This window comes from Stegodyphus dumicola, chromosome 9 (genome assembly GCF_044657685.1).
Source record: "Stegodyphus dumicola isolate Sdum_Otavi_A_Nest chromosome 9, ASM4465768v1".
In the NCBI taxonomy this organism is placed as follows: Eukaryota; Metazoa; Arthropoda; class Arachnida; order Araneae; family Eresidae; genus Stegodyphus; species Stegodyphus dumicola.
In genome coordinates this window covers 139484427-139499017 of record NC_140776.1, presented here as the reverse complement: position 1 = coordinate 139499017, position 14591 = coordinate 139484427, and the positions used below count along the sequence as shown (strand labels likewise).

The 14591-nt window shown below is 33.6% G+C and overlaps 1 protein-coding gene and 1 long non-coding RNA gene across 2 annotated transcripts in view; one reads left to right on the top strand and one right to left on the bottom strand.

The window, feature by feature from the left end:
• The window catches only part of MCU (mitochondrial calcium uniporter), a 757559-nt gene that overhangs the window by 623107 nt on the left and 119861 nt on the right, over positions 1-14591 (bottom strand). The window lies entirely within an intron of this gene.
• The window catches only part of LOC118198850 (uncharacterized), a 368065-nt gene that overhangs the window by 287261 nt on the left and 66213 nt on the right, over positions 1-14591 (top strand). Inside the window, exon 3 of the long non-coding RNA XR_015043102.1 lies at positions 7482-7580. This is a non-coding gene — a long non-coding RNA (uncharacterized LOC118198850). The remainder of the gene's footprint in view (positions 1-7481; positions 7581-14591) is intronic.

The following is a 14591-nucleotide window of genomic DNA, read 5'->3' as shown; positions in this document are numbered from 1 at the left end:
CGAGAGAGAAATCAAAAAAAGAAATGTGAGGGGAAAAATGCAAATTTCGCTTTAAAAAAGACGTGAACTGACGTAAAGTTATAATTACTTCATTTCGCTTTCTAAAAGTTAAGTTTGTATTTTATTTATCATATATCCTCTCTAACATACACGAATTTTTTTCACTTAATTTATGCACTTGTCTCAAAACATGTACTTTGTGTGCACAGCAGATTGCATGTATATTATTTTCTTTAAAAATACAGCACATTATTAATTACTAAACAGCACACAATTAATAAATATTTTTAAACAGATTTTTATTCCGAAAGCTTGTTTTGTTAATTGTTCCTTTACAGTAGAGCCCAGCAGCGGCCGAGCGGTAAAGTCGCTGAACACTGGTAGTTCGGTCCGAGGTTCGAATCCCGCGAACGGGCTGGCTGCATGGGCGTTTTTGTGGTTTTCCCCATGTGTAACGTGTATACGAGCCAGTTTCCCTTAGAAAGTCCTCCACGAAGGCATCCCTCCCCTTAGGCAGATAGCCCTAATGTGCTTTGCCATAATTAAAATACACCTTGACAGTAGCGGGTTACTTTGCGTCGGTGTTACCTTGTGATTTTTAAATTTTAAATTGTCTATGCTTATTATTATAGTTTTTTATTACAGTATTTATATGCTTTTAAAGGTAGTACTTATTATGTATTATTATAATGTCCCTTTTTATCTTATATTAGAAAAGTCGAGTGTGTGTGTCGTAGATGCAGCGCTGAAATGTTGCCATACTTTGTTTCTAATATCTGCTATATTTTTTTACTTGGGATGTAAAATTATAAAAGTATCCGAATGATTTGCTCTGGATATATTCACCTGTAAAAGCTGTATGGAACTGTTTTTTTTTTTAAAAAAAAAAAAAAAAAATTCCATATTTTTGTTTAATTTTTTGCCTTTCTGGCGTGTTTTTAACAATGTTTATACGAACTGTTAACACAAAAAAATTTCTAATTCAATATCTGAAATCAGTAGAAAATATCAAAATGTTTATTTTAATTAATCTTTGTTTTGAAGCAGTGGGTGGCAACAATTTTTAAAGCAATTTAAAATTGAATTCTTAGTTTCAGTTTGGAAACTCGCATTTTTATTTGGTTAAAGAAAAACTCGAAAAAAAGAACTGCAACAATACATTTTATTTTAAATGTTTTTTGTTGTTGTTGTTCTTGTCATTCTGAGTTACTAAAAAAATGATTGCAACTTAGACGGCAGTTGAGACAAAACAAAAATGTATCAAACTTTAAAAAAAGATACAGTTTAAAAATATGCATATATACGTAAAAAATGAAATTAAGTTGACATTTCGATTATAAACCACTACAGACGCACTCAATTGACCAAGTTTATAAATAATATTTTCGAAAATGAGGGTAACTCGAAAACAAATTGAAGGAGATTATTGAGGAATTAAAAAAGTTTAGTTCTCACCGAGCGCTCGACGAGTTAACGTCAGTATTAACATGTCAAACACACTATTCGAGACAGCGCTGGGATTAAAAACAAGGGTTCAGCGTTAGAAAAGGACACACGTATTTCGTTACTCATTTTACTTTACAGCATTATTCGATTCGTTAGGGAATTGGGGTTTGCTGATTTTATTAGAAAATAGTAATATACACCGTTTCCCCTAAACTCTTTATCTGGCTTGCATCTTTTTGTCGTAGGCATATTCTTGAAACTTAAAAAGTTTTGCGTGATTTGAAACTTAAAACTTTGTTTTCAAACTTAAAAGATCAATTTTGTAATTAATACTAAGTCTAATTTTCTGTACGTTTCCCCGGTCTCTATATTTGTATTTAAGAACATTTTATACTCATTTTAACAGATAAAATATAAAACTGTGAATCACGAGAAAAATTGACTGGGATATTGAATTTTAAATTTAGAGGGCAATTCAGGGGTCGCACCTGAACTGAAGAGATTTGCATTTATACCTGATTTGCATTTGTACATACAGAAAATATCAGTCTAGAAGTAGGTTTTTTTTATATTAATAGATTAAGTGGCAGGCATTTCTATGCAGATTATCATGAACAGTATTGAAAAATTCTACCCTCTCCGGCAGAATTCACAGAGTCTTAAACTCGTGGTCTAGAAGACGCCAGCAGGCTTCAGTATTGGCACACAGCCAACTTGTAGCATTATTTGCATATATTCAAAATTTAAAATATTTCTGATTTGCTAGATTTTTTTTGGTCATCAAAATAATAAAACCGCATGAGAATATTACTAACGCATTTATAGTGTTTGGAAACATATAAATTAATTTTGTGAAAATTCTTTCGACTTATCAAGTGCAACAAAATTTTAAATAAAAGACTAATAAATCACATAAGAACTAAACTGCATATAACTGAATATCATATAAGGGGTAAAAAGTCAACATCGAATTATTATAAATTATTTATTAACTGACCCCTCAAGAAAAGTGAAAAATGATCTCAAAAAGCGCAAATTTTGAAATCAAATACCTCGATCATTTTTTGTCGTACGAGAATGAAACTTTTAGTGTTTTAGTTATTTTAAATAAGTATAAAATTTTCCTAAATATAAGCACAAGGACTAGAGGGAGTGACGCAAAAAGAGTTGGATTTTATAATTTTTACAACTCCTTTTTAGTTTTGACATTTTAGTCAAAAAATTAATATTTGTGACATTTGAATCATTTTTGTAATCTGAAGCATATATCTTTATGATCAACGGTTGCAAACACAAAGGTCCGTTAAGGACTTCCGTGGACATCTTGCAAAATACTACTTATTTATCCGAACTAAATAATGCAGAGACATTTCGGACAACACATCAGCCACAGCTCCTGGTAACTAAACAGAAACAGTCAAATTTAAGTTAAACTTGTAACAGTAGTTAAAGACCACATCAAAGCTGGCAGGAACTAAACGCAGCGTGCACGCGCAGCCAGAAACACGCTCCCTCTTCCAAAAACCCCATTTTAAATACTACCTAACTCATTCATATTCTGGTGAGGAAAACGAAAAGCAGAACTAAAAGGAAAATTAAAAATTTAATAGCTGCGCCATTTGAAACATTTTTGTAATTTGAAGCATATATGTTTATGATCAACGGTTGCAAAAACGAAAGCCCTGTAAGGACTTCCGTGGACACCTTGCAAAATATTACTTAGAAGTACAAAACTACTCATTTATCCGAACTAAACAGAGCAGAGACATTTCGGATAACACTTCTTCCAATACGCCACGATACGTATTTTCGACAATTAAAGATGCAAATAAAGCAGCAGTATATAGGGCCATTGTATGGCCATATATGGCCAAGATTGTTGGATCTTTCACGCTGTGTTTTCTGTGGCACAATAAAAGACTTATATTATGATCGTCACAAGGATATTACGATCATTAAGGATATTACTATCGTCACAAGTTACCTACAGCGGTGTAGGAGCTCGATCCTGTCATTCGGGAGTCATACTTGTGTGCATCAAGTAGATTAAGTAGGAAATATATTACTAAGGCAGGAAATGCTTCGTTTCATGGAACAAAAGATAACGGAAAGGAACTGATGCTCCCAAATATTTGCCACACTTCGCGGAAAACATGACAGAATGTCTAACGCATTTAAGGCAGGTGCGACATGCTGCTACATCCACGTTGTAGTCCAAATTTAGACGAATAGCAATGAAAACAGCCTTGAGCAAAACTGAAAACACGAATAAAAGGTTCCGTCATCAATTCTGTTTGAGAATGTATGGGGTTTTACTTTATGGAACTAATAACACCAACTACAAGTCATAAGGTTTCAATAACCTTGTTTATTAAACAGAAATTAGAACATAACTCACTTTCCTAAGCTAATAATATCATCCACAGCTCGTGGCAACAAACTAGAAACAGTCAAATTTAAGTTAAACTTGTTACAGTAGTCAAAGACCACACAAACGTCTTACTCAAAGCTGGCTGAATAATTTTACGCAAGCGTTAAAATGAACATGTCAGCAGCGACATAACGCAAAACCGAATACTTACGACTATCAAAGTTGGTAAGAACTAAATGCAGTATGCACGCGCAGCCAGAAATACGCTCTCTCTTCCAAAAACCTTAATTTAAATACTACTTAACTCATTCATATTCTGGTGAAGAAATAGGAAAACAGAACCAAACAAAAAGCACCTTTACTATAAAGGTCTAAATCACAAAACCCTAGTTAATTTAAATAACACAACCGTACAAATGAAGAGGTGTTAAATCTAACACCGTCTTTGCAAAGGAGTGAAAAATCCCCATAATACAAAATGCTCCTAAGATGTCCTGTTTAAGTGGCAGGGTTCTATGACATGCTGAGGGTATCTTGAGGACTTTGGGTCTCGTATATCCTGAAGACTTCCTAATTTAAAACCTCGAAACAGTCTTGTTTAAGTATCTCTGTCGCGGGATATGCGAAGATGTCCTCATACTGTTAATTCTCATATGTCTTGAGACTTCGTTACCATGAGAAAAATGCCTAGAAAATATCTGTACTGCATTTTACACTGTCGTCAAATACTTTGAAGATGTCCATTCTAGTTTTTTTTTTTTTTTTTAGTAATTTCAGTTTGCTAAAAGATATCCTTGGGGTACACATGGATGTGACATTAAACACTCGGTATGATGCATTAGATAATTATTCCGTAATATACTGAGGATATAGAAAATATAACTTCAAATCCTTAAAACGTCAATTATTCCAAAATATACTGAGGATATAGAAAATATGACTTCAGATCCTCAAAACATCCTGTGTATTATGCCTGTGATCTATTGAGAGCATCCTTGGGATATACTGGGAGGTGATATTAAGAAATCGGGAGGATATTTTAGGTGAGACGTCTTGAGAACGTAGCAAGTATGACTTTAAATCCTCACAATATCCCACACATTGTCGATGGGATCTAGCAAGGATATGTTGGGTAGATACTGAGGCGCGACATTAAACACTCGGTGAGGTGTGTTAGACGGATATTCCACTATACCCTGAGGATGTGGTATGTAGGGCTTTAAATCCACAAAACATCCCATTCATTACTGATGAAAATCTAGTGAGAATGTACTTGGGATGCAATGGGACTTTATGGCCTTACAACACCCCGTTAAGTTGTCGATAGGATCTAGCTGGGATGATCAGTGGATATATTGAAATGTGACAGTAAGCACTAGCAAACCTGTATTGGATGCTTTCAGGATGCCGAACATAGGACTTTCAACTTAAATTCTCACCAAATCCCGTGTATTGTCGATAAGACCTAGTGAGGATGTCCTGGAGATGATACTAAGCACTTAGGTGGTTATTCCCGGATATTCTGGTGATGTGAGGGGATCCAATGAGGAACATTTACATGATATACCAAGGAGTTCTTTCAGCAAAAGGGAACAGTTTCCAGAACACTGCGTCGCTAAGCTTAGAATGACAAAATGGTTTGTAAATGTGCGATCATTCCACTTTTTCAATAATACAGTTTGTTCCGGTCGTATTTGACATATCTGTATTTAAGCAATAACATAATGAAAAATATTCAAAAATGTGCTAAAATTTTATTTCTATAGCAATTATCATTTTTAAGGTACTTAAACAATGCCTCATGAAAGAAACTGAGAAATCGTTTGGTAAAAATTAACAGTGTTGCAGTTTAAATATCACAGTATGTAGGTGGATTCACCAAAAAGGTTACAAGTATCGGCATTTTAAAAGTAATTATTGTGGAAAGAATACTTTATCCCCAGAGTGTAAGCGATGGCACTACCTCTCTAGCAGCGATTGTACAGTAAGTTCGCAGACGCATCTGAGCGATTGAAATAGCAAGACGTTTAGAAAAGTGGTCTTGCTTGGAGGTGCGAGCCGTGATTCGTTGTCCTCATTGAGTACCTGAAGCGTGGCCATACTGTTACTGCCGATCGTTATTGTGCCACTTAGACAACGTTAGATGAAGCCATCTGACGCAAGCGGCCTGGCACGTTGAATGATGGTGTAATCCTCCTGCATCGCAATGCCCCGTGCTATACGGCTCGCAGACTCAAGAATTGCTGCAGTAGTTAAGTGGGAAGTCTAGCGTCATGTGCCGTCGGGCGCAGCATCCAGGGCGAGGGCCGAACTGATTTTACGAGTTTTTAGAATGAAATTATTTCCATTCTTTGCAAATAAAAGAGGGGCTCGAGGTCCTCAGTTGTTCCCGGGCGCTGAACACTCTAGCTACAACTCTGATCTAGAATGAGTTTCTCTTCACACAGTGATACATGTATACCATTCAGTTTTCCTTAGTAAGTCCTGTACGAAGGCATCCCTCCTCTTGACCCTCGAGGCTTTGCCATAATCACATAAACCAATCACACAGTGATGTGAAAACAGGCCACTGAGAAATGGCTCAATGGCCAGGAACGTAGTTTTTACAAAGCCAGGTTAAACAAGTTGGTTCTGAGTTCAGATAAATGCTTAAATAGATTTGGTTATCATGTGGTAAAATGACAGACAAGTATGCCTCTTTTATATTTTCTGTCTATTGCTAATAAATAATTTTTATAACCTTTTTTGCAGACTCACCCTCGTCATTGCAAAAGGGAAAAAGTGCAACAAATTTCAAAATGGCGTAGTAGCTCATAGTTTAAAATTTCAGATATCCTCTTTTGGAATACTGCCAACATCAGCAGCTGCGACTAATGGATTTTCTGAAGGAATGGCAAAAACTCACTTGCAAAATATTTTTACCGTTTATTAGACTCATCGCTGTCTTTCATTTTCAGTAGCTTAGAAATTCTGACCTGAATATTTCAGCACAAGCTTAGTTTCAATTAATGTAATATGTCAATGAACAGTCAGTTGCTGCAGTATGTCACGACCTGTGAGATCACTTACGTTTTTATTATTAAATATGCATTTTATTCAAAACAACGGGGAAAATTATTTTAAAAGAATTGGAAATTAATGGATATCCATTTCCATGATCTAAACAGTTTTTTATTCGACCATTTCAGTTTCACCAGATTTTAGATAAGTGAAGTTTCGTTAAGCGGGAATTTAGCATAACATGCTTTACTTTATCGTCGTGTCAAATCGTATATGACAAAAACCAAGCCATTACAGTTTTTCCCTGTTTTTCATTGTATATATATTTTCTGTGCTTTTATTTGTTGGTGCTTTAAGTTTTATATCACGCGAAAAAAAATTACAATCTATGAGACGAATAAATATGATTTTTGTGAAAAAGTACTCTCTCGATTTTTATCAAAACCAAGTATGTGATAAATATTTTAATACTATCGCGAATGTTATCCCACCTCTAAAACTGTAACTGTAACCTGGTAGAGAACTTTTAAGTTTTGATTTGAACGTAGCGCGTAGAATTTTCGCTGTACATACTGTATTGTGTAAAAATGGAAAATGTGTTTGAAACTTTAATTGTTTTATTAAATGTTTTCAAAATATTAAGTCTCTCCTGTGAAAAATCTAGATGAACCCTGGATTTTACTCATTTTCAAGATAATATTCACCATCAAAGAATCCGGACATCGAAAACGGAAGTAAGACTCAACAAAACTGAAAGCTCAAGGTGAGTAATTTCCGTTTATTTATCGAACTACTTTTTGAGTTGAACTATTCCCCCTTTTCTTTTCTTTTCTTTTTTTTTTATTATGTTAGGTTTACAGATTTGCGGTTTTCGCTTTATGGCACCGACACGCTGTTTTATCCTTGTGTTTACTATGCAAAGTTGACCACAGAATCACAGAACCATTTCTACATTAAAGAGATATAAGCTCAATGTTCAATAAACCCTGTCTTAAGTAACAAATTTTGTCTTTGCCTAAAGTTAGGTGTAGTTATTTTGGAAACTGAGAATCGCAGTCAATGATTCCTTAAAAATGTTTTGCTTATTAAAAAGCGTAACACCTGTGTACTGTTAAACATTAAATTTTGTTTCATTGTTTTATAAAATTACATCCATTTACTTTTGCTTGTGTAAATATATGTGTATTTGTTTCCCATTCGCACATCTTACATAAAAATATCAAGTGGGGTCTTATATCCGACAAAATGAATCGCATATTCTCCATTTCTATGTTTAAAACTGAAAAAGCTAGACAAAATAAATATAAAAATAACCAGGAGATCTCGTAATAGCAACTGCGGAAAACGAATGAGCTCGAAAATTATGCGGGTATGCAGGCATGTAAACTCGGTTTATTACATAACAAATAAAATGAATGAAAAAATCCCATCTGAACAGATTATAGTCTAACACCTCGTAGAAAATGTTTTAAAATTTTTTTAAATATGAAAAAATAATAAAAAATGTAGGACAACTATTTGGTTTTTGTTCTTAAATGAAAATAATATCTTTCGCTAGCAACTCGTGAAAAATTAATTGTTGAATAAAATTTAAAATAATGTTGTTTTAAAATTTTAAATTAAAAATTTGTTGTTGAATAAAATTAAAAATTCAAGAAGAATTTCCATTTTAAAAGTTTCGTCTTTTTTCTTGGCATTACCTTTTTTTGTATACAAAATGTTATAAGTAGAAATATATTTAAAAAGTATCCTCCGTTTGAACAAAATCGAAAACGTAAATACAGATGCTTGAAACGTAAATACAGATGCTTGAATTATTCCAAAATTGCATGAGATACGTTAGACTTTATTCTCCATGCAGACGACACAGTAATAAAAAGCAGAGTTTCAAAATTCTGCGACGGATCGATTAATGATTTTTATAGATACTTATTTTATTCATGATACTCATGGAACACATTGACACTCATAGCAAAATACTGGTAAAACGTTCCATGATTTTAGCTTGCTAATTGATTAACTGATGCTGCACTGGGCAACGCACTTTTATAATATTGAGGATAAATGAAGAATCACAAGAAATCTTATGCATCTTCGACTGGAAACAGCTTTCTTTTATCACTGACAAGGCTGTGAGGTTTACTTTAATTTACTTAACCAGTTATTTTATGTTTGAATCTTTACTGTCATTTCTCTATTTCCGTTTATCCGCTAAAATGCAAATTAGCTCGCGTGTATTTAAATGAGGGTTTGAGATTAATAACTCAGAACCTATTCTTCCATTGAACTCAGAACCTATTCTTCCATTGAAGGGTACATTACTAGAGTTTGCTATTCTAGATAAGAGTTTCTATCTTCAGCGTTGCTACTTACCGATAATTAAGTTCACGCCGGTGAATTCAGAACCAAACTCGAGATTAAATTATTCTGCATAGCCTTGGCTATTGATATTTAAATTAGATTTACTTCTGAATTTCTACCTAGGGTTTTCTCGCCATAAGTGCTCGCGAACTTTGTAAGCACCAGGAGTGCCTTCTGTTCATCTTATTAAATTTAAAATAAATGAAACTATTACACCCTCGAAAGACTCTGTATTTACACTCTTAGACTAAGCGATAAGTCGCTTAAAGTCAATTAAGAAAGTTAGGTTACATTTTACAATAGTAAAAGAAGTTAAACTTTATAAGGTTTTTATCGCAAAATGGACAAAATTAATGATTTTTTTTTTTTTTTGGCCTTGAAGGTGTTTACTCTTTATTATTAAATAATGAAGAGTCTGTTATGCATTGTGAAAAAACGACCACCGAATTTTCAACAAATGAAGTCCTCCACTCGGTGCATCTCGAAGCCCGAATTTTGAATTTCTTATTTTTAGTCCAAAAGGGCTTTGTTCCTGAAGGACTATTGATTTCGTTTTGCAACTTTGCGTTGAATCACTATAAATGTCCGTTTCACTTTTCAAATTGTTGCCACCAAATGTTAGAGTCCTGCATTATATTTGAAGAAATTAAATAATGAAAAATCTGCATAAATGTATGTCTATTTCTCGCATTCTGATAAAACAACGGTACATAGAGCCATCGAATTTTGAATGACGTTATCCTCCTACGAATATGGGCATGTGGAAGACCAAATTTAAGATTTGGAGTTTGTTTTATTATCTATTTCATGTTTTGTAAAATTTTGACGAATTTTTGATTAATAAACTCAAGGATTTCAAAGCGAGCAATGGCAACTCTCTACGGGGGGGGGGGAACTTTTTTATCTCCAGGGCGCGGAATTGTGTATCGGAAATTCTAAAGATAGGCTCATTTTAAAATTATTTTGCTACATTGCTATTGAACTGAATTTTATGGTTGAAGTGCAAAGAACATGATATTCAATAAATAAAGGTAATACGCAAAACATTAAAAAAGCACCCCCCGTTTGGAAGTAATTAAAAATCTAAAACCTTTCAGTTATTTTTTTATTTTATTTTATTTTATTTTATTTTTGTTGTTGTTTATTTACTTATTTTATGCTTTGCGAGACATTAGTGAAATTTTGATTGAAAAACTCATCTATTTAAAAGTTATGTGTTGCCACTCGGAAAAGCATAAGAGTATATTCATATTTTAAATCAAATCAGAAATATCAGCGACTCCTCACCCAAAACAAAAACGGAAGAATTTTCTCTTTCATATTTAACACACACAAGTTATTTAAAAGAAATGTTTTGTCACTGCCCGATATAAAATATTTTTATTTTCCACACGCCAGTATGTTGCCCTTCGGCAAATTATATTTATTTGTATTTATTTTCCAATAGAATTTCCAATAGGATTAACAAACTTAGCGATTTAAAAGCAATAAACGCAGTTCTTTATAATTATCATCACTAGCAAACACTTGAATTTACAGTAACCGCATTCATTAAAATCCTTACATATTTTTTTCTTTTTTTAAATTACTAGTTTAAGCGGCTGTCCTCACAGATAACTGGTTAATTAAAATAATGCTGCGAATATTTATAAAAACATATGAATTTGGATATAAAATATGAATATACATGGATGTGAACATTTGGATACAAAAAAACATATGAATGAGATTTATTAAAAAGAAAAATAAAGATATTAACAGAATAAGGTTATTATTGCTTAATCTTAAAGATAAGTTAAAAGATTTTATGAAAAACCAAATATCAACACTGATAATTTGGTAAGTTAGAATTAAAGGCTTTCATAGTATAGAGTGTCTAATTACATTCATACATGCATAGACAAATATATATACGTAACGATGATAAGTAACGTGACAATGATAGCAAAATGGCGGAGATTGAAAAGATTAAAAAGTTTCCAATGTCAAAAACAGTGGGCGCAGTCATTTAAAGTGGATACCTAACGATAAACACTTATCAACGGTATATGATAACACAAAGCCGTATCTCTTTCTTGGAACTAAGACTTAATTTGGAATTCAGGAAGTTGCGTAAGAACGGAAATTACGTCATGATCCAAAATAAACGATTAAAAAGTCTGATGTGGCCAGCACACGAACTCCCACGATTTCAATGCTTCAAATAGCAATCAGCTTTAAGTACCATTTCAGTTTAATCGTTTGGAAACAAAATCTAAATGCTTTTTCGGATAAACAGGAAGGTTCTGTAATGCGAAATTTTGGATTCCATTTTATTAGCTACAAGTGGCCATGCGTAAAAAACTGATTTTTAAAAATCGATATCAAGAAAATCAAATGTTTCCCTTTCATTTATATTCATTAATTTTTTTTATTTTATTGCGCAGTTAAATAACATATAATTTAACTGGTTTAAATGCAGGTGTATAATATATTTAAAATAAATACTTTGAAACTAATACCATAGTTTAATTTTCTTCTATATTATTTCTATTGTATCAACAATTCTAAATTCCTTTCGATTTGTATGTGTATCCTAGCGATATTTTAGATATCAGTAAACAATGATCGTTAGTTTTGAAATTTCTGCTAAATAATGACTACTGTACGCTCCGGGATCTGTAAGAAATAAAGCAATGGGTTGCTTTTGGATTTGCTGTTTGCTCCAGTGCTTCGTCATTAGCAACGGTGCAAAAGAATAACAAGTGTATTTTTTAGTAACATGCCTGCATGTACAAGCATTCTGAAGTTCTGAAAATGAAACATTGGTATAAAAAATCTTTCTCTTCTACAGCTTAAAATGCATACATATTATGTCTAAATATAAGAGATATATCCTTAATATGTGCTGCAATATTTTAAATTAAACTCTATACTTAGTAATTCTATATTTTCCCATGAAAATCTATTAAAAGGTCCAAGTAGAGTACAATTTAGGTTTATCATATATAAGTCAAAATCTAATATATTGTTCTTAATAATCGTATATGCATATTTGAATTTTAAATACTAAATTTAAGAAGTTGTATGTTATATAATAATACACATTTTCACGAGACGTTTTTCAGTGCTTCAAAAGTTTTGGATTATATTTTTATATAGTTTTTCATTAAAAAACTGCTATGGGCTTTAAGTAAAGCTGCATTTCGGCTTGTAAGTAAATTACCACTCCCGGCTGTCCAATTTTATACCCAATTTCCAGTGATTAATTAACTTGGCTTCAGCTACTGTGGCTTCTAGCCTTACGTGCTACAAAACACTCACCAAAATGCAGATCGGCTACAGATGGGCATCTCAAGAATAAATAGTGTACTGTACCACAGCTCCCTTGCTCTCTCTTTCTTTAAACTGCGGATTCGCTGGCTATTTAAAGTCAATCTAATTTACATTGTAATGATAGGTGAAGTAAGAAAAAAAAAGTTCAGGAAAGAATAAAAATTATACGTTAGCTAAAAATAAATTTTACACAGTACATAGCATCTGGGAGAGGGACATTCACAATTACTGAAAAAATAAAATTACAGCTTTAAACTTGTCGTTCAGTATTGCCAGACCGTACGATTTTTTGCCAGTTTCCAACTTTTGACAAACCTGTGTGAGTAAAATTTATGTGTGTGCGATTTTGCGAAATGTTGCTACTCCATCATTTTATATCTTTTACGACTTTAAAAATGTTTAATACACCGTAAAAGGCTTGCGCGAACGCTTGAAAAAATTTGGAATCTGTTTTCAACTCCAAGTAGTAACAATTTTTATAGGCGAGGATATCCGGGGCAAATCATTCAGATACTTTCATCAATTTACATTCCAAATCTAAAAAGTAAGCGAATATTAACACTTAAACATTGCGTCTACGACACACATATTAGCCTTTTCTAATGTAAGATTATTAGTTCGGTTCATTAAAATAATTGTATACAGTTACGTGCGTACAGATTCGTAATGGATTGAATGTACACAGTAACGATGATAGCTTGATAAAATTACTTTACCAACAGAAACACTTTACGTTTCTGGAACTTTCCACGAAAATACTCGTACAACTTTTCTCAATATCACAGAGCACAATTAGTACTTACACTCAAATACTACAAACGTTAAACACAACGCAGTGCAATACGCGTCTAAAGAGCGAAGCTCACCCGAAGATTATCACAATACTCCGAAGTCAATTCTGAACGGGCAAAAACTGAGAACTGATACTTTCTCCAGGTTTATATAGTTTTACCCCGACCACTAAGAAATCTCTAGTACCATCCATTTCTAGAAATTACTCGAAGGCACAATACCAATTATACACTGGCCATTAAAATTAAAGGTTAATGATAGAAAATAAAAAAGTAACTGACACTTAAGGAAAAATTATTAATATAAATTTGTTAACATAAATTGCAATGTTCGGTAGTTGATTATTTGCAAAATATTGAAATTAAAACCAAATTTATGGAAATTGAAAAATGATGTAAAAATTAAGTCACCTCTTGTGGGAAAAAGTTTTTCTTAATATGGTGTATGGTCACTTCGGACAAATATGCATACCTCATATCTTGATTTTATTGACATTACCTATGTGTTGATCAAGTCTTGTGGAATCGCACGTCACTCTTCTAAACGTGCACTTTTCAGCTCCTAGAGGGTCCGGGGAGGAATTTTACGCACTGAAATTCGTCGCCCTAAAGCATCCCGCACATGCTCAATCGGGTGCATGTCGGGTGAGTAAGGTGGCCAATCCATTCCAGTGATATCTTCTGCTTTCAAGCATTTTGACACCACATATGCTCGATGAGGCCGAGCATTGTCATCCATTGGGCAAAACTGGGCCAACCTTAAGCAGTCTAGATTGGAGTTCCAATACCTCGTCCACATATCTCCAAGCGGTTATCTCCTTGAAAGATATGCAGCTAACCTTAAGCAGTCTAGATTGGAGTTCCAATACCTCGTCCACATATCTCCAAGCGGTTATCTCCTTGAAAGATATGCAGCTCTGTGAGGCCATTTGTCATGATTTCTCCCGAAACCATTAAACCGCGGTGGCGGAAACGGGATATTTCACGGTCAAGGAAAGGAAAATTATATGTTCCTTCCTCACTTCAGATAGAAACACGTTTGGAATTACTGTTCAGATTATATCTGGACTTGTCAGTAAACAATACTCGAGACCAGTCGTCTTCGCTCCACTGAATATGACGACAGTACTAGTTTAGACGGAATCCTCTGGAACTTGGTGTGAGTAGGACACAAATCACTATTTTTCTCGCATACAGTCCAATCTTATTGAGCCTTCGTGCAGCAGGAGAAGGGCTAATTCGAGTTCCGGTAGCAGCCTGAAGGTCTAAAATCAAATCTCTCGTAGTCGCTTCGCGGTTTCTTCGAG